The following is a 19,859-nucleotide window of genomic DNA, read 5'->3' as shown; positions in this document are numbered from 1 at the left end:
TTACACATTGAGGGAAATCTCACAATGGCCTGAAGAGGAGATGGGTTAAATAAATAAAAACAAATCACTATATATCACTGAAAAGATACAAAAAAATAATAGTGAAAGAATATTTACTGTATGTTGTTAAATATATGATTATAAAATGGACTGTAAAGTATGATCCACATTTGCAGATACATGCTTGTGAATTTATATGTAGACCCCCAACCGTTGATAATAGTTTGCTCTGAATGGGGCTGTGAACAGGTTACAGTTACTTTGTTTTTCTTTTGTGGACCAATGTTTTCTATTTTCATCAGTGAATGTGTATTACTTCAGTAAAGTGGAACTTATGAATTCCAGGACATGTATAATATGTTAATATGCTTTTATTTCCTGTCCTATAAAAAGTCTTCAAATATTTTTTTTAAAGTAGAGAAAATGGTGTAAGAACCACCCTTTTCCCATCACGTGGATTTAACAGTTGTTTACATTTTGCATGTTGCTTCATCTTTTTTCTTGAAGCATTTCAAAATAGACTACGATTATGAAATGTCATACCTAGAAGCTTCTGCATACACTTCTAAAAATAAAAATTCTCTTAAACAGAGCTAAAAGTATTTGTGTTTTAGAAAAATGACTTTGTAAATATGGTGAGATGCTTCTATTCTTTCATGAGCATAATTTTTTAAATAAAGAAAATTAATTCTATGATTCTATATTTGGAGATATTATGGGGCATGGAGCCCGGAAACCTAGCTGTTACACAAAGCTATGCATAGGCTTGCTGAATAGCCATTAAATCACTGGAGTCCCCTTTGCTCATTTGTAAAATAAAAAATGTCGCACTAAAGAATACTTTTCAGTTTTAAAATTAATATTTTTCTGCGGACAAAGAGAAACAAGTGATTTTCCTCAAGTAAAGAAATTCAAGGGTGGGAGCAACACCAAGGGGTTAGGATTAGTCATTGGAGTGAGGAAAAAATGAACTGTGGAAATTTAAGGAAAGAGATACCAAGAGGTTTTTGTAATGTGTTCAATAAATAAACACACCTGTGACCTTTTGTTTAAGTAAAGTAAACTCTAAAAACCCTGTATCTCCTGGGCATGAGCTTCTGTATTATCATTTTTACAAGTCCTTGCTTAGCTGCTTGACTGTTTGATTCTCATAATTGTTCTTTCCTGGAGCAGGGCAGTCTGGGTAGACCTTTGCAGAGAGGAGCCCTCTGACTTTCAGTGCAATAAAAAGAAGGGGTGAGCTGGGGCCCCTCTCTCTGCATTAGCATCACAAAACCCAGCATTCTTTTGCACATCTCTTCTCAGTAAGAGACCCTTGGAAAATGTCAGATGTAAATCCAGCTTGTGGCACCACGGGGCTGGGGGGCCTGATTCTTGTGCACTGTCTGGTAGGGGGCTAGTCTCAGTTCCTCAGTTTCCTACTCCTAAAATATAACCAGCCCCCTGCAGGAGCATGGCAAGAATTCATTGTTTTAGGACGTATTCATATGCTTGATTCATTGTGTAGCTAAGGGCACTTGGCAGCTCCAGCGTGGGTGCTGGTGATAGTGAACTTGTGCTGGACATGTCACCTCTGCATACGGTACAACTACTGTCCTCCCTGGACCTGCTCTCAACTGCAGTGTGAACATTACCCTGAATTTGCCAGGAGCTCAGTTTCCTCATTTCTAACTTGGAGTCCTGGAACAGATTATTTCCAAGATGCCTTTAAAGATACACTTTTTTTTTTTTTTTGAGTAGTCTTAAATTTAATTCAAAGCCCAAAGCAGGACTTTAACTCATGACCCCGAAATCAAGACCTGAATCAAGATCGAGAGTCAGAAACTCAACTGACTGAGCCACCCAGGAACAATTTAATGATACACAGTTTTTTTCCTCTTCTGAGAAATGTAATATTCCACACCGTTTTTATTTTTATTTATTTTTTTTAAATTAATGTTTATTTTTGAGCGAGAACGTGAGCAGGAGAGGGACAGAGAGAGAGGGAGACACAGAATCCGAAGCAGGCTCCAGGCTCTGAGCTTTCAGCACAGAGCTCAATGCAGAGCTCAAACCCACGAACCATGAGATCATGACCTGAGCTGAAGTCAGATGCTTAACCAACTGAGCCACCCAGGTGCCCACCCCTCCACATGGTTTTTAAAAGTCATTTAATAAGAATATACAGAGAATACCCATTCACTATATTTCATGCCCTAAAGGCAACTTTTTCACTAGTCCTTTGTATTTCCAAATATACTCTATCAAATTAACTATACACATATCCAAAGGTCTCTAGCTCGACTACCATGATCTCACTAATAGACTTGAATATGTGTGTGAAGGTACATGCAAGGTTACCGATGATGTTACGGTTAGTACAACCAAACTGGAATAACCTGGATGTTCGCTAAGTATATTGTGATGTGTTCATCCTAAGGCCACTAGAAAGAATAAGGTAGATTTATACATACCTAAATCTTTATGTCACAAGTAACAGAAAATCCACTGCAAACTGATTTAAATATAAAGGAGATTTATTGGGTCACATAAATGGGAAATCCTCAAGGACTCAGTTTCTTCTCATCTCTCTGCTTTTGCTGTTGAGGAGAATAGCTTCATCCCAAGCCTGGTTCTCTCATGGTAGTGGAAGACTTACCAACCATAATTAGGGTTTCTTGCTCCATTCCAAAGGAAAAGAGAGTACTTCTGCCCTAGAATTCCAAGCAGGAGCTTTGAAGTTCATTTTGATTGTTGGAACTTAAACCATGTGCCATGAGAATGCCATTGATTAGTTTTGGCCAGTCAGCCCAGGGTGATATGCTTCCCAGAAGCTGTAGGGGAGCACAGATAAGTAAATGAAAACCTGAGTACTTTAGGGAAGGAGGAGAGAATGGATACTGGGTAGGCAGGCATCAAATGTCCACCATGTTGTAGGAGGGTGAAGCCGATGCAAAGGGCAAGGTACAGAGGCATGACTACAATATGCTACCACTTGTGTATGAAAGTACCTGCAGGGGAACACATAATAAAAAGAAACTGAAGTTCTAAGATTCACTCATATGTTGAGTATTTTCATAGCAGCTTGGAACAGAGAGGGTCCTAGAAGAGCATTAGCAATGCATCAGCGGCCCCTCTGCTGGTTTTGTCTTCCAGCTCAGAATGATACTGTTCTTCAGTGTTCTCAGGAAATGAAGAGTGTTCAGCAGAAGAAAACAAACTAACTCATCATGCAAATGACAAGGTAATAAATTATATATATATGTGTTTGCACAAATCAATTTACAAACATCACTTATCCTGAAAGAGTTTTTAAACAATGCCCAAGAGCTAATCACTAGGAACTCCACAAGGTGACATAAATCCATGGATATTTCTTTTCATACTGAGTCTCAGAGATACCTAGGGCTGCTCAATCAGTCACTCACTCAAAACTGCAAGGAATTCTGACAGTTTTTGATAGTTTCCTGAGTGCCTGCTACTCAGTGAATATTATATATTCATGGAGTTAGATCATTGGTATAAATTGAGTTTTAGTAAACTGAAAAAAAATTGGAAAAGCATCTAGCTGTAGGGGTGCCCACTTCCCAGGAAAGGATGAAAGAACTTTACATAGTCAGCCTAGAGCACTACTGAGCAAGAAGGCAGCAATGACTTCAAACCCACTCCAAGCTGCCAGCCCTACTTTTGCAAAAGATAAAATATGTGTATGTGTGTGTGTAAAGTGCTAGATGCAAAAACTGATTTTTACAATAGATAAGAGGATTTCAACTATTTTCATAAGTGGAAAGTAAACCAATAAGCTGAACTGGAGTTGAAAAAGCAGAGTGGTCAAAACAAAGGGTTCCTTTTTACATATGATTGAGAAGGCTTTGCTGAGAAACAGCTAAGTATTCCCTCAGTCATCCAACACCCTTGTAATTCAGTTCCTGCTACGTGCAAAGTATTGGACTGAGAGCTCTAGCTCTAGTGAAACAGACGTGTTTGTGACCACATGGACAGCAGTGGACAAAATATGTTTGGAAAGTAGGTAATTATGAAACAGGGGCAAGACAAGAGGGAAAAGTTACAAACATTGATGAGTGCCAAGCACTTATAGGAGGGAAAGTGTTGCAGACAGGTAGATGTTGCTCATTCATCAGGAAATAAATGTGGATGAAATAAAATGGAATACTAATGTGAACTCTGTGGTTGGAAAGCCTGGATGCAACATCCAGTACAACACTGACCAGACCCATTCACTGGTAAAGTTGCTTAACTTTATTCCTTAATCTGTATAAATAGATAATGGAAGTAGAGTTCTTAGCATGATTCCTAGCTCAGTGCTCTTGACAAGTTAGCTGTTGTTGTTGTTGTTGTTAGATTGAGCTACTGTTTAGCACCATTTGTTTCTCTACTTTATTGGATTACGTGTAGAACAAGACAGACTATTAACAGTTTACAGATTTTTTCTTTAAGAGAGAGAGCAGCAGTGAGCAGGGGAAGGGCAGAGAGAGAGAGGGAGAGAGTATCTTAAGAAAATCTGTGCTGAGTATGAGTGTGGAGCCTGATGCAAGGCTTGATCTCACGACCCTGAGATCATGACCTGAGCCAAAATCAAGAGTTGGACATTTAAGTGAATGAGCCACCCTGGCACCCCTGGTTTACAGACTTTATTTAAGGTATAGGGAAAGAAGGGGGATTACAGAGAAATTACCTATTTACAATGAAGTGTGTTTACATATATTTATTCATTAGCAGCCCAGCAGTTCAACATTTTTGATATTGCCCTAGCCTCTTAATGTTGACTCTGTGGCATTTTAATGAGCTATTTATTTGGCCAAACAGTTACTTCTAATGTAATCACTCATATGGCTTATTCCTACTTTAATTTTGCTTCTAACATGCTAGGTGATTTTAATCTGATGTTTCTGTGGTCTTCATGTGCAACTCTAACACCATCTCTACAGCTTTAAAATTAAAGCACAGCAAGGTTATTTTGGTGGGCTTCTGTGGTAGAAGTAGTGGGATGGGAGACAAAGAAGCATTTGGTAAACAATCGTATATTAGCTGTAAATCTAAGTATTTATTTTCTAGAAGGCTGATTTTAAAATCTTTCTTTGCGTTACCTTACTTCTATGAAACTTGTGATAAAAATGACCTACACTCTCCCTAAACAACTCTTTGTGATGGGGATACAATCACAAAGCCAAAGGACACAAGATCATTCTCATGAGATACTGTCATTTATAAAGCAATGATCTCCAAGAAGGATGATACAAAAGCTGCAAAGTAAGTCATCAGTCCTGGCAACCAAAGGGCTGAGGAGGAGAATCAAGAAGAAACTGTGAAACATAGGAAATCAAGTGATTTAAGACTCATTCCTGCTGCTTTGTGAATGACGGATGCTCACCCTCACAGAAAAGGGCCGGGATTAAAAAGATGACTTTTCCCTGTCAACCTGAGTCTACACTTTAAAACAATGTGAGGCAACTCATGACCATTTTTAACATTGATTAAACTCCGTGTGTGACATGCACATGCAGGAGAGTGTGGCTTTCGGTGCCATCGAATGTATCATTTAAGAAAATAGTGGAAGTCACTATACAGAAAGGGGGAACCAGAATTGAATGGGAATGAGAAAGGAGCCCTGCCACACACACATACAAAGACAAGGCATTGGCACTGGATTTATTCTTGAATATTCTTATTTTTTTCCTGCTGTCTTTGTTTCTTAGCTTTCCTGGTACATCTCCCAACACACACACACACACACAAACACACACACACAGAAGAGAGAAACAGCTAGATCATCTGGATCCATTTAGGGACTGAATTTCCTAAGTGCCAGTGAGATAAACAGACCCTATAATATAGTTGTCACCTGAACAAACCAATGTTTGATCAATGGTCCATTTGCTTGGTGGAGTGTGAACCTTGCTTGAGAGCTGAAATGACAAATATTAGTAAATTACTATCATCGGCTATCATCAGACAGTTGGTTCATTGTCCTGCGTGGAGTGAATTACGAATTAGGAATCTATATGTAGCTATAAATGGCACCACAGCGTGACCAGATCATTGAACAATTGATTCAGCTGCCCCATGCTTTCCAAATAGATCAAATCCCTCTTCCAGAACCCTTGAACCTATAGTGGCATCTCTTCCAGAAGCTCTTAACACTGTCCAGAACCAATGATCTTCAATCATTTTAATGATTAAATCAGTTTTAAAAAGTGTGCATACACCATCAATTTATTATATTTGTTCATTTGTAAATTAAGAGCCACACATTATAAAACAGTAAATAGAAATGAGAAAAGGATGGGCTAAGATGACATAAATATTTAAAGTAATTTTCATTTTATTTATTAACAATACAAAAAATTTTTTCACTCTCGCTTAAAATGTTAATATACATTGAATATTTGAATATTCAAATTATTATTGAATTTAAATATTATTGAATATTTCTTATCATTCAAAATCTGAGTTTTGTTTTAAAATACTTTATTATTTATTGAAACTAAAACAGTTACTTCACAAAGATGTGTAAATCTGAATGACACGCATCGTTGGCTGGCTATATAACATACTTGACTTTCAGTCACACCCTCCAATAATCAAAGAGTTTTTGTTAAAATTCAGCAAGAGAATTTTCATCTTCCCTGTTAAAAACAAATCAGAAGGTGGGGGGTATTAAATTAATGAGTTCAAAGCTCACTGAAACTTTATTTGAAGGACTTTAAAACAGATTAGAACATTTTTATTTCTAAGTTTTTAAACTATAGAGATAACCAGGAATTTTGTAGGAGACATAAATGATTTTTTCAGGAATAAAAATCAAATAGAGTTGGAAATATTTCTAAGCCTCCATTTTCAAAATATTTTCTTCAGTCTACTAAGTTTCTTTCAAAATGCATTTTATTCTCCCTTAATGTTAAAACCAACATTAGCTTAAGGGAAGTTTCAGAGTAGATGTAAATGCCTATTTTAAGTAGTCTTCTTCATCATTTTGGTTTTTTGTTTTTGTTTTTGCTGAGTCCAGATCATATCTGACCTAGGTCATCGTTGCTTTTACCCTGTAGTAAATTTAATGAAGAGTTTATTTGAGGAACCAGAGAGGCCACTTCTGCTATGAGCTTGTTGCTCATTGATTCGTACATGTATTCTTTTCAGTTTATGATTTTCTTGCCCTAATGTTTTTAAACTACTTGTCTATTTAGTGAGAATTAATTTAAACTGATGTTATCAGCTATAATTGCCACTTAGCACACCACAGGTACAAACTACAGTGTGTCACTATGTGCTTATTGAACAAGTTAGGATATTGTGGTTGACCCAGAGGTTTGGGGAATTTCCAGTCTTTCTTAGAATGTTCAGTTACCTCATGAAACTGTGGCAATGAATGAATGAGGCCACATGTGTTCATCCATCTATTAAATACTATCAAAGCATGTTTCTTCACTGTCCTTTCATATTATGCTATGTCTGCTATAAGCTTTCATAGAATCCTATTTCCTTCCTTCAAGGGCCTTTCATAGCACACAGTTACAGACTTACCTGTGTGATTAAGAGTGGCTTCTCTGCTCTCTAGAAACTATAAACTCCACAAAATTGGGGTCATTCTATTGCATGCCTAGCTCTTAGTATAGAATATTAGCTTCAGAATATTCAGCATCTAATGAACATTTGTTGAATAAATGAATGAATAATTGATAAACTATGAATCTGGGACTTATTCATATATAAGACACCGTAGATTATCTAGTTTTAATTCCCTTTTATTTATATAGGAAAAATATAATATAAGAGGATTATATGTTAGTAAGAATATAGGAAAAGAGAACCCTTGTACACTGTTGGTGGTAATATGAATTGGTATAGCCTTTATGGAAAAGAGTATGGAGGGTCCTCAAGAAATTAAACATAGAGCTACCATATGATCCAGTAATGTCAATTCTGAGTATATATCCAAAAGAAGTAAAATCAGTATCTCAAAGAGATATCTGCAGTCCTGTGTTCATTGCAGTATTATTCACAATAGCCAAGATATGGAAACAAAGTTGTCTGTTGATAGATGGATAAAGAAAATATGTTATGTATATACAGTAGAATATTATTCAGCCAAAAAGAAGAAGGCAGTCCTCTCATTTGCAACAATATGGATGAACCTGGATAGCATTAGGTTAAGTGAAGTAAGCCATGCAGAGGAAGACAAATATTGTATGATGTTATTTATATGTAGAATCTAAACAAACAAGAAACGGTCAAACTCATAAAAACAGAAAGTAGAATGATGGTTGCCAGGGGCTGAAGGATGTGGGCAATGAGCAGATATTGGTCAAAGAATACAATTTTAAAATGCATAAATGCTGAGACTCTAATGTACAACATGGTGACTACATATGAGAATAATTGTGTAATAATAATTTTACTATAATAATATTGTATTGTATACTTGAAATTTACCAAGGCTACATCATAAACACTCTCAGCACACATTCAGAGGTAACTAAGTGAGGTGATGAATGTATTAATTAACTTGAGTATAGTAAATGTATTACAATGTACACAAATATCAAGTCATCACATTGTATACTTTAAATATATACAATTTTATTTGTCAGTTATACCTCAGTAAAACTGGAGGGGGAAAAAGAGGGTTGTTGAGCATGCCCCTGGTCACACCATTAGTTGAAAATAGTCATAGGAAGAAAACCTGAGGTTCTTGATCCTCAGGGCCAGTGGCTTTTTCCATGAATCCCAGAAGATGCAAAAGATAAGCCAGCATCGGAAACTTCCTTCTTCATTCAAATAATCAGACTCCCTGAGACCAAAGTTGTCTTGAAAGGGCATATAAAATAAATTGTGAAGGGAATAAAGATTTAAAAAACATTAAGGCAAAGAACCTAGTAGAAAAGCTTTATAAAGATCACAAATTGACAATTCATGGAAGAGGAAATATAAGTTACTAGTTAACATGTGAAATTATGTATAATCTAAACTAAAAATGTGTTCTCTTCCCCATTAGAGTGCTAAAGTTAAAAAAAAATGGTCACACCTACTCCTGTCAAGAATATGAGAAAATGGGTCCTCCCATAAATTCTTTGTGAGAACATACATTGGTGCCACCTTTCTTAGTCAATTTAGCAATATTTATTAACATGTTAGTGCCATATGACATCTGACATGTGAAATGCAGCATCTAAGCCTGTGCACTGTGACATAGCACCCTTGGCACCTATGCATACAGATGCTTGAACAGGTGAACAAAAATATATTACAGGGTGTTCACTGTAGTATTGTTCATTGCAATGGTAACGGGGCTACAACCTAAATACCCACAGGTAGGAAGGTCACTAAATAAATCACCATTAAATCAAACTATGGAAAATGGTGCAGCCAATTAAAGAATCTACATGTATTGGTGTGGAAAACCAAGTTATATTGTTAAATTTTTAAAAATGTCTCATGCTTCCATGTGTGTTTTAAGTCAACACTAAACTTTCAATAATGGCTGCCTCTGAGGAAGGAAATAATACTGGAGGATATAATAACAGGGACTTGTCCTTCTTACTGTATATGCTTCAGGAGTGTTTCCTCTTTTTTCGGTGTTTATTTATATTTTAGAGAGAGAAAGCATAGGCAAGGGAGAGGCAGAGAGAGAGGGGGTGGGGACAGAGGATCTAAAGCAGACTCCATGCTGATAGCAGATACCCCAATGCTGGACTCGAACTCATGAGCCAGCAGACCATGACCTGAGCCGAAGTCAGATGTTTGACTGACTGAGCCACCGAGGAGTGTTTCCATTTCTTAAAAGCATGTATTTCTTCTGTAGTTTAGCTTCCTGCCAGATCATTTGTTGCTGTTGTTTAGAGTCTCCAGTGCATATGGGAAAGAGCTTTGTCCCTGGCACTCATGTGAAACCTTGGTGGACTGTGATGTCCATGCCCATGCCCATGCTAAGGGGAACTGGGGGATGCCAGTGAAGTTTCCACATCTTCCTGTCAACCCACCAAGACAGCCAACTAGACAGAGGACAGAGGACATTTACTATATAACCCAGAGCTCCTGAGACTTAACAAGACTCCCCTCAACAGAGCCTGGGGAAAACTGTGCACACGTGCTGCAGACCTAGGCAGAGTCTCCCTGCATTGCCGTGTTCAGAAGAGGAGCACATTTTGCCGCCCACCTCGCAACCCCAGAAGTTGCAGAGAGCACCCAATGCAACTTTCCAACTTCCTTTTCCATTCAGTGGGTGGAACCAGATCCAGCCAGGGGGAACACTAGCAGAGGTTTTACAAGGAGCAATGGAGAGCTCTGACCGTTATTGAGGGAATGTGCTGGAGTCCCTTGTGGTGCCACAATTAGCACAATACATTTAAGATCCTTATTTCCTTAAAACTTTGGTCCTTCCTCTTCTCTTCTCTCAGTAAATCATACCTACACTTCATTATCCATCTGTAGTTTCGTTCTAAAACTTTCCTGACTACCTCAGCCTAATTATCAACACACCTCTTCTAAACCAGGGCTGCACATGTTTGCTCAGTTAAACTGACAAGGAACTGTCTGATGTCTCCTCTCTGGCTTTTGTCAGTTATTTAAATCTTTGCTTTATCTTTAACTTTACCTTTGTCTTCTGTCCCAGCATGGGCAGGGCTCTTTCACTAAACTGCTTCCTAGGACCCACACACAACCTTCCCATAACATAGATTTGCAAATACTTGCAAATCTGAAATACTACAAACAAGAGAGCCAGGAATTCTGATTTTTTAGTCTGGCGATTTATGTATTTATGCTTCCCTCACCCCTTCCAGAGTTTATGAGTACTGTTCGTGAAAAGGAATTCAAAATTTAAAATGAATAATGAAATTCATAAATATTTAATATCAATTATAAGCCCATGAAGAATGAAAAACTCTACAGTAGCCAACAGTGCAAGTTAACAAAGACAAAAAAAAAAGGAACAACTGGTTTCAACTAGAGAATGATGTTCATGTTTAACATCCAATAAAATGTCATGAACAAAGGTGGTAGAAACTTAGAAGGATAACTAGTCTTGTCAAATAGAAATAGGTGTGGTGCGTGTGTGTTTTAAATTAAAAAATGAAATTCAAGGCTCCTTTGCTTAATGAAGCCAGTTCTTTCATCTTTTAAAATGACAGTTAAAGTCAAAACTGGAGTTAAAGTCAAAACTGCAAAAGGAGATTTAGGACCTCCCCTCAGACATTAATAAACACTTCTCCACATTCTAAAACTATTAGACATAATTTGGCATAATTGCCAATCTTTCCTGAGCAAAGACATGCAACTCAGTTGTTTTAACTGCTCTGCTCTTTTCACAAAGAGCGGGCACCTCGGTTCAGGGCTCAAGGTTCATGCCTTCTCGGAGAAATTGTGAGATGTGTTCTTGGCCCTGAATAGTAATACAGGTTTTTATTTTCTCCAACTCACGTTAGTAGCGGAACAGAGACACACATCTGTTGAGACCCAAAGATATTTTCTGTGGCGCTGCATTGAAGAAAATTCATGTAAGGAGAGCAGAGACATTTGTTTTTATCCCCTCAGAGCCAAATTCCACTTGAAGTTTGTTGAATCTTGAAACTGCATAGACCTCGGGGCGCCTGGGTGGCTCAGTAGGTGAAGCATCCAACTTCGGCTCAGGTCATGATCTCATGGTTTACGAGTTCAAACCCTGCGTCGGGTTCTGTGCTGACAGCTCAGAGCCTACATCCTGTTTCTGTATCTCCGTTTGTCTCTGCCCCTCCCCTGCTCCTACTCTGCCTCTCTCTCTCTCTCTCAAAAGTAAAACATTTAAAAAAAATTTTTTTTAAACTGCATAGACCTCAAATATTTCATTCCAGGAACATAGGCTTTCTTATGGTGGTTTCCTATCCAGCTTGCTTCACCTGTCTATTTTAGATCTTAAACCCTCAGGGCAGACACCATCTATCTTAGAGCATCTTCCTTAGAGTCATGTTATGCTGATGAGTTCAGTAAATCTTAAACAGCAATACATCTCCCATGGCCATTCCCGGCTACCTTTTATTATCCTGATCTCCCAATTTCAGGGCGTGTCGTTGACTATCCTTCCGTTAAACTATTGGAGTGGGTAGGAATTTTCCAAGTCAAGTTGTGATTATTCATTTGGGATCTATTTCCTGGTATATAGCAAAGGGAAGGAAGGAAGGGAGGGGAGGAGGAAAAGAAGGGAGGGAGAGAATGAGAGTCTTATCGATCAATATCAATTATAGAAAGACTAAAAGGTAGCCTTTGTTTCTTAACTGGGCAAGACATAGCCTGTTGAGGATCAGCAACGTTTGGAAACAACTTATTTAACTTTTCCCATCTCTAATATATTTTAAAAGCATTCATTTCCTTCCTTCTCATCCCATTTGTTTAAATAAATTAATCAGTTTGGCATCTGGCTGGCTTAGTCAGTAGAACATGTGACTCTTGATCCCAGGGTTGTGAATTCAAGCCCCACATTGGGCAGAGATGACTTAAAAAAAAATCAGTAAATCAACACGCTCTAATGTTGAATGAATTTTTTTTCAAAATGTTCAGTTGGAATATTTTAAAAAGTTCTTTTACCTTTGTACCTACTAAGAAGCATCAGAATTAGTCAAAAAAATGCAGGAAATCTTTCTGGGTTAGTAGAAGATTGTCTCTGCTCATGCAAGCATATTAACAGATATTTCTTTGAGGAATAGCTTGAGAGCTTGAGAACCTTCATAGTAGAAGATACCAGCCCTGTGCCGACTGTGGTGCTTACAGTGAATCATTGAATAAATTATTACCATCCACAGAAGCTGCTCTTTGGATAATTAGCAATTTCAATCTAAGAAAGATACTGTAAAGTACACTTCAGCTTCAGCATCAGTAGACAAAACGCCAGGGTAAGTAGCTAAATTAGACTGCTTTAAATACTATCTAGGCCTTTTATTTTCAATCATATGCCCTTAGAAATTTCTACCTAAAACTGTATTGTATATAATCCTTCTAGAGAAGGTAGTAGCAAACTGAGAATTCATAAGAGAGAAATGGGATTTCACTTTGATTTTAGAAACTTGCCAAATAAAAGACTTCCAGGTAGAATTTACTATATGTACCTAAATAAACAGAATGTGCAAATTGTGCAATTTCACAGCTTTCTCCCCCCAGTTTGGGGGGATGTGGAACATTCCCTTTGGTCACTAATTTGATTATGTCTATGAATTAAGTTGATGGGTGTGTTTCACTTGGGAAATTCAGTGCTGTATAGTTGAAATACAGGTTTTATGACCTCTGTCCTGCTCCCTATTTTGTAGCTTAAAAAGACTAGAAATTTAACACTAGGCAGAAGATTCTCTGAGACTTGCGTTTTTGCTGCACTGTGACTAAGATAAGCTTAAACGAAAAGAATACAGTCAAAGGTTTTGCAGGTTCATTTCAGAATATTGTTATTATTGCAAACAATGATAGTCTATTTTTTATAACTTATATCAGTTATTATTTAATAACTACAAAAAGGAAAGGAAAAAAAGAGATGGTACATTTACATTACTTGCCTCAGGTTTGGAATCAAATGGGAGTGGGGGGTGAGGATATTTTTTTCCTCTGGCATGATCAAAAACAGACATAGATAAAATTTAACCCAGCAACTTCTCTTGCTTCTTTAGCCTTTCACAAAACACCTAAGAAGGTTTACCAACTCCAGTGACAAAAGACCAGGAATCATTCAAGAATTATTTATTCTGAGCATTACAATGCATGTCTATGAGGAGATTTTAATAAATACATAGGTGTTTAGAAAAAAAAGATTATCATAAAATATAAAGCAGAAATAATTTACAAATGGACATAATTGAAACAATACTACTTTCTTAATATGACATTTTCCTAAAAGCTCAAAACACATTTTTAACAATTAGAATCTCATAATTATCCTTGTGGAAAGGTATACATCCTATATTTGACCACTGGACTTTGAAAAGAAGAGGTGGGTTTTTTTTAATGGCTTCATCTTGCACCCTTAGAAATGTATTTTAAAATTAAGTGACCAGAAGACATTTCTACTGGCAAAGCATTAGCAGGGAAGAAACCTCGATAAAATTAGCAGTGAAACACTGAATCATTTCTTCCGTTAGTGAAAGTCATAGGCAAAAGTTCTAAAATTATACAATTACAAAAATAAATCAAGTTAGCGTGTCATTTCTGCTTTTCTACATTAATAAATTAACCATGTAACATTGTTCAAAATTATGTCAGTTACGCATATAATAATCTTTTAAATTAATGAAGTGATGAAGCAGTTTGATGACACCCATGATTTACAGGGCTGCTTTTAGCTAATGTTAAAAGCCTTTCATTTAATAAATTGCCCCCTTGAGAAATTACCAAAAATGAATATTTTCTATGCTAAATGTTTCAAGGTTTACACTTTTTCAATATATTAACAAACGGCAGGGGAGATGCATTTTTCAAAATATATCTTCTTTTACATATTTTTAATTGAAATTAATTAGTATATTACCTTAGAAGGAAATGATTATACGAGATCATTTGTGAGAATTTTTGTGAAGCAGTAAAGCTGAATTGAAACAATGAAACCAATCATAGTCTTACAAAATTTGGATGATAAACTGGAAATCATTTCAAGCCTTTTCGCCTAAAAGAGAGCAAGTCCATAAAATTTGTGTTCTTAAAATATAGCTAGTGCTCTTTACTCTTAGCTTACTCACTGCATTCATTGTGTTTGTTTTCATTAAGACTGGCTATCTTACTAGTAAGACTTCTTAATTTTTTTTATAGTTTTTGTTTTGCTCATTTTTATCTAAACATTTCTCTGTGAATTGTTATATGTGATTTTAGCTCCAGTTATTTCTTAATTCAGTCATGAATAACAACAGTCAGACCTTACCAAGTATATCATTTCCATTGTCTTGTGGTTTTATGTGGCCTCAGAGACATGTCTGAATACAAGAGAAATAATGTCTTATGGAGAGATGCTATATAAGTTCGTTAGGAGAGCAAAATAGATTTCAGTCAAGCCAGGATATGCTTGCATGTGATAACAGCAAGAAAGAAAAGGAGCTAAATATAACTAGGAAAGAAAGCCTGAAATTGATGTTCCCTGTGCTTATGGATTTGTTTTCATAATGTGGAGACTGATTTTTATTCCACTTCTGAATTAGTAATGTGCCTAGTACATTGGGCCAATTTCTTTTCAAAGCATTTGCAGCTCTAGCCCTGAAAACAAGAACAATTAATCTGTGCTTCTTGAGTCCAGTGGATGTAATTTTAGGCAGGCAGATGTCAAGGAAATAATTTTTAGAATTCTTATAATCGATGGCAATGAAATGGAGAATTGCCTGTTGGCATTTCAAATGATTTTAAGGAATTTCAAACTTTCATCAATGAATTTTTAATGTGTACTAATAATGGATGCTCATGGGTTTGTAGTCTATGCACAGTGAAACAGAACTTTAAGCATATTATTATTTTCCTTTTAAAATGGCTTGAAGAAAGTAATGAAAGTGCTGGAAATTCAAGACTTTCTGTCCTTTTATAACATATAACTGCATCCAACTGTGCTTGAATACAATTAGTTGAGCAAGCTACATTTTTAAGAGTTAATAAAGAAAATTGAAAAGAATCAATGGTCATTCAAATATACATATCCCACATATGAACATTTGCAGGAGGGTCTCACTTCCCGCTAGAGCTACATTTGGACTCCTGACTATCGCTTCCCCTGATGAGCCTGTACAATCTGCAAAAGTCTGTGCACATTTGGGAGAAATATTGCATGAGCTTTAGGATGGCAAATTTCAAAACATGACCATCTCTCAAAGTTTGAAATATCTGATATTGTACTGACAGGAAACTCTTTATTATCATTAGAATTATTTCTGGGAAATCTCTTCACTGAATACAAAATGATATGGGTATAGAAATGGATTAAAATCCTAGCTTGGATGTGTACAAGCTATTGAAATCACAAGAGAGGTAGCAGAGAGATCAAGAGCTCAGAGGGTTATCAACAGAAGGGTAGACAACCCTATGCAAGGAACGATAATTTTGAAATAAAAGTTTAATTTCTGATGACTCAAACCTCATGTTCTAATCCACACTAACGTCGGGAAATATGATGTTACCTCTCTGGACCTTAGTTTTATCTGTTCTTAAAGTGGAGTTGCAGCCTCATTTTTAGCAAGAATCATAACATCTTTTCTCTATCTTTGTGGAACTGTAAACACAAATAACATATGAAAGCATTTGAACTCTCTGAAAGGATTGTGCTATCTCGACCTGAAATTCAAATAACTGGAATTTTTCAAGGCCTTTGAAAGTAGGCAATGGTGCAAAAGCTTACAGATTAAACATATATATATTATATACATATATAAACATATATATGTTACAAAGTTTTATGTGATGTTATAGCAGATTTCCTTTCTTAAGTATGTTCAATTGGACTAATAGATTGATGTTTTCTGTACATACTCCAACTAAATGGCAGAAGGAGGAGGACAAGGCATAAAGGCTTTATTTTCCCCCCATGATGTTCTAAATGGAAACCTCAATGGAAAGTGTACATCTTAGTTGACTCCGCATAAAAACAGACACACGGTGGCTGAGTAGCTTAAAGATGTATCTGCATTCTCTAGTTTAAAAGCAGCACTTTGGAAGTCAGGCACTTTGACTTTTTACAACACAGAGAACAGCAAATCTGCCCCTGTTTTTCAAAACAGAGTGCAGGTCTCCTCACAGACACAGATCCAATAAAATGCTCTATTTATTGGCTAAGCATTAACGGCGTCTCTTATTTTACTCCTGTGACCCTCTTTGGCAGTTAGTCACACATTCCAATTGAGCAGACGCCACAAAAATATCCCTTATGTATAAAGAAAGAGAAGAGTCTAATTGGCCATCGACCTCTCCCTTCCAACTCCCCTGGTGTCACAACCTCTCGGCTTCCAATTTGTCACCCTTAGGGCCAGCCAATCGGGCCTGGAAAGACTGAGGCAGGCAAGACTAAGCCTGAGGTTCAAGGCCAGTTCTCTGCCCCACCCAGAATCCACCCTTCTGTGATCAAAGCTTCAACAAGTACCATCACCACCACCTGAGTCAGTGCTCCTCAAAACACAGCACACATAAAACTGAATGTTACCTAGAACCACATTACTATTTGGTTTTTATTTTATTTATTTTTACTATTACCTTCTATTCATAGCAATAGTATTGCCATCCCATTTATGATAATGACAGAAATTCCCTTTTAAAACACATGCATTTATAGTTAAAGAAACTTTTGTAAAAAAATTATGCAAATAATAGCACAGGGAAGCAAAGATATGGCAATAATCATCAAAGTGATTTGTGGATAGCTAAAGGCTAGAAAACACTGAGCCAAAGAATGTTAAAGCAATTATGGGGAAAGAATAAACACACTCCCCTTTCAGCCAAATTTTTATAATAATTATTAGGATTCAGTGGTAAAGTGCCTTCCTATATATTTTTATTTGATCTCTTTACGGCACTAGCAAAGTAGGTAAGATATATTATTATCACCATTTTACAGATGGGGAAACTGAGGGTAGAAGTCTCAAGTGATTCACTAAAAGTCACACAGCTAATTAAGTCCTGAGAAAGAAATATTAAGCCTTCAAAATAAGGCTTTCTGCAAATAGAATACACTTTTCAACTGAACATACTATTCAATTAAAGAGGTCACAAGGGGACTGCAGAGTTAAGTATCGCCTTTGTATTAAATTTGTGCATTCACTCACTGAACAATATTTCAGTACTTTTCCCAACTGTACAACAGACATAATAGGAAAATTCCTTCCGAGCAATATAGGATATGAACCCAGCTGAACTAATTAGTTCACATGGTGTTAGGAGGTTAACTATCTGATGGAGATAAAACTCTTTATTGATGGAAAATGCAATATTAAATCCCAAAAATTACTATTACTTGTATCACTGTTCAGTATTTATATTCAGTGAAGTTACAGGTAAAGAAAAAATATGAATATCATGCCGTTATTATGCTTCTTGTTCAGTCCTTGGAGAGATGATATTTAATCCTGTCAGTCACGCTTGTGGGGCTATCGGCATTTGTCAGGGAGGACTGATGGATGGGGGGGGGGGTCGATAGGCATTTAGAGACAGGCAGATAGATGCACATATTCAGGAGATGCTGCCACTTTGTTGTTTTATAGAAAGAAGTATTAAAACGAACCTTGGTTTGCCACCATATTTGTTCTTAAAAAATAAGTCATAATTTCTGAAAGCAAAATTTATAGTTTTAATTGCAGATTTGGTCATCTGAGTCTGTACACTAAGACCCCAAACTGTATGGCATCCTTAAATTAAAATGATCCTTCGGAAATGTAAATGTTTCCACATGGAAAGGTATATACCTGGCCCCAAGTCTGAGTTACATAAACATACAAAATGCCCATAGAGTTCCCAGGATCATTGACCAGCTAAATGCATTCAAGGTTTCAGCATGGAAAGCCACACTTTCTGACAGGCAAAAAGCAGATAAACAGAAATGTATTACATCCTTGCGATTTTCCAGTAAAAGAGCCAATCTGAAGGTTCTCTAAGAGGAAATCTGACTTGGTTTTTCCTAAGAATACTGTTTTACAGTATGATTTATGGGGCTTTTTTTTCAAAGAAACAAAGGCGCTGCTCATTTTAACAATAAACAAACCTTTGCATTTTCCTCCTAGAAAATATTTCCTTTAGTGATACTGGCGATACCCATTTGGTACAAGGTAGGCATGCGATCTGAACTAAAGTTCTGAAGTGCAAAGGAATGTAACCTGAACTCAGAGTGGAAAGCTAGAGACCACTTACTCAAGCATAATTATGTGAAACCTCCCCCCCCCCCACATTTCATGCTTATATTAGTGAGCATTTTCATTTTCCGTGTGCAATCACTTACTGTCCTTTCCCGCTATTAGTGTTTCAAGAAGCAAGGACATTTAAATGAAAAAAGGGGGAAAAAAGCCCTCTGCTAATTTGAAGCTGAGCATCCAATCCACTAAAATTGACAAAAGTGTCCTCTTGATAACTGCCATTTTCCAATAATACAGCTTCCCAGGAGGGAGACTTACTGGGGAAGGAGCCAGTTAATGTGACTGTATCCTGCGTCTCCGTATCAGTGCAAACTAACGTCTTTCATTGCAAAGAGTTATTTTTCAGGCCTTTTGAACAAGGGCCCTCTTGTAGACAAAACTACACAGAAAGCTCATTTGTGAGTGGCCCTATCTGAACACTTTTCTGCTCTCTTCAGTGGTATTCGGCACCTTACGAGTCCTTTAAAAAGCCCAGCTGATGAATTGTTACATGACATGCAAACAGCTCGAAACCTGCCAGCTTAAAGAAGCTCAGGACAAGCAACTTGCTTGTCCCCGAGTGCTGCAGTTCTGGTTAGACAGGGAGAGCACAGAAAGATTAAAAACTCCCTATGCGTGAGTATGCTTCACTTATTTAAGATTCATTTTACTAAAGGAGGGGGGGGGGGACACTGACCTGGGCCCAGGTCCATAGTTCTTACCCACTGAGTCGGGACAATGACCTGTAGTCAGATTCCTTGAGGGTGTAGCGGAAGGCATCTTCCTCCCCTTCTCAGAGCACTTGGCAAACTTCTCAAAATGACCACCTTTCCCAAAGAATCACGCAGTCCTTAGTTGTTAAGCTGTCGGGGATATTCATGTACACTGAGGGTAATAGCTCCGGTGAAGTAAAACACGGTCTGGTCCGTGGTCAGGACATCAGAGCCAAGCAGACAGCTGACATCGGCACACGGAGCTGCCCAAAGGCAGAGGCAAGGAGGTGTCCCAGCAAAAGAGAAGGAGGGAATCAAACCATTTTCTGCCATATTTTACCTCTATTCCTTG

The sequence above is a fragment of the Hyaena hyaena genome, unplaced genomic scaffold (assembly GCF_003009895.1).
Source record: "Hyaena hyaena isolate Hyena2069 unplaced genomic scaffold, ASM300989v1 scaffold_384, whole genome shotgun sequence".
Classification (NCBI taxonomy): domain Eukaryota; kingdom Metazoa; phylum Chordata; class Mammalia; order Carnivora; family Hyaenidae; genus Hyaena; species Hyaena hyaena.
Note: the sequence above shows the minus strand (reverse complement) of the source record.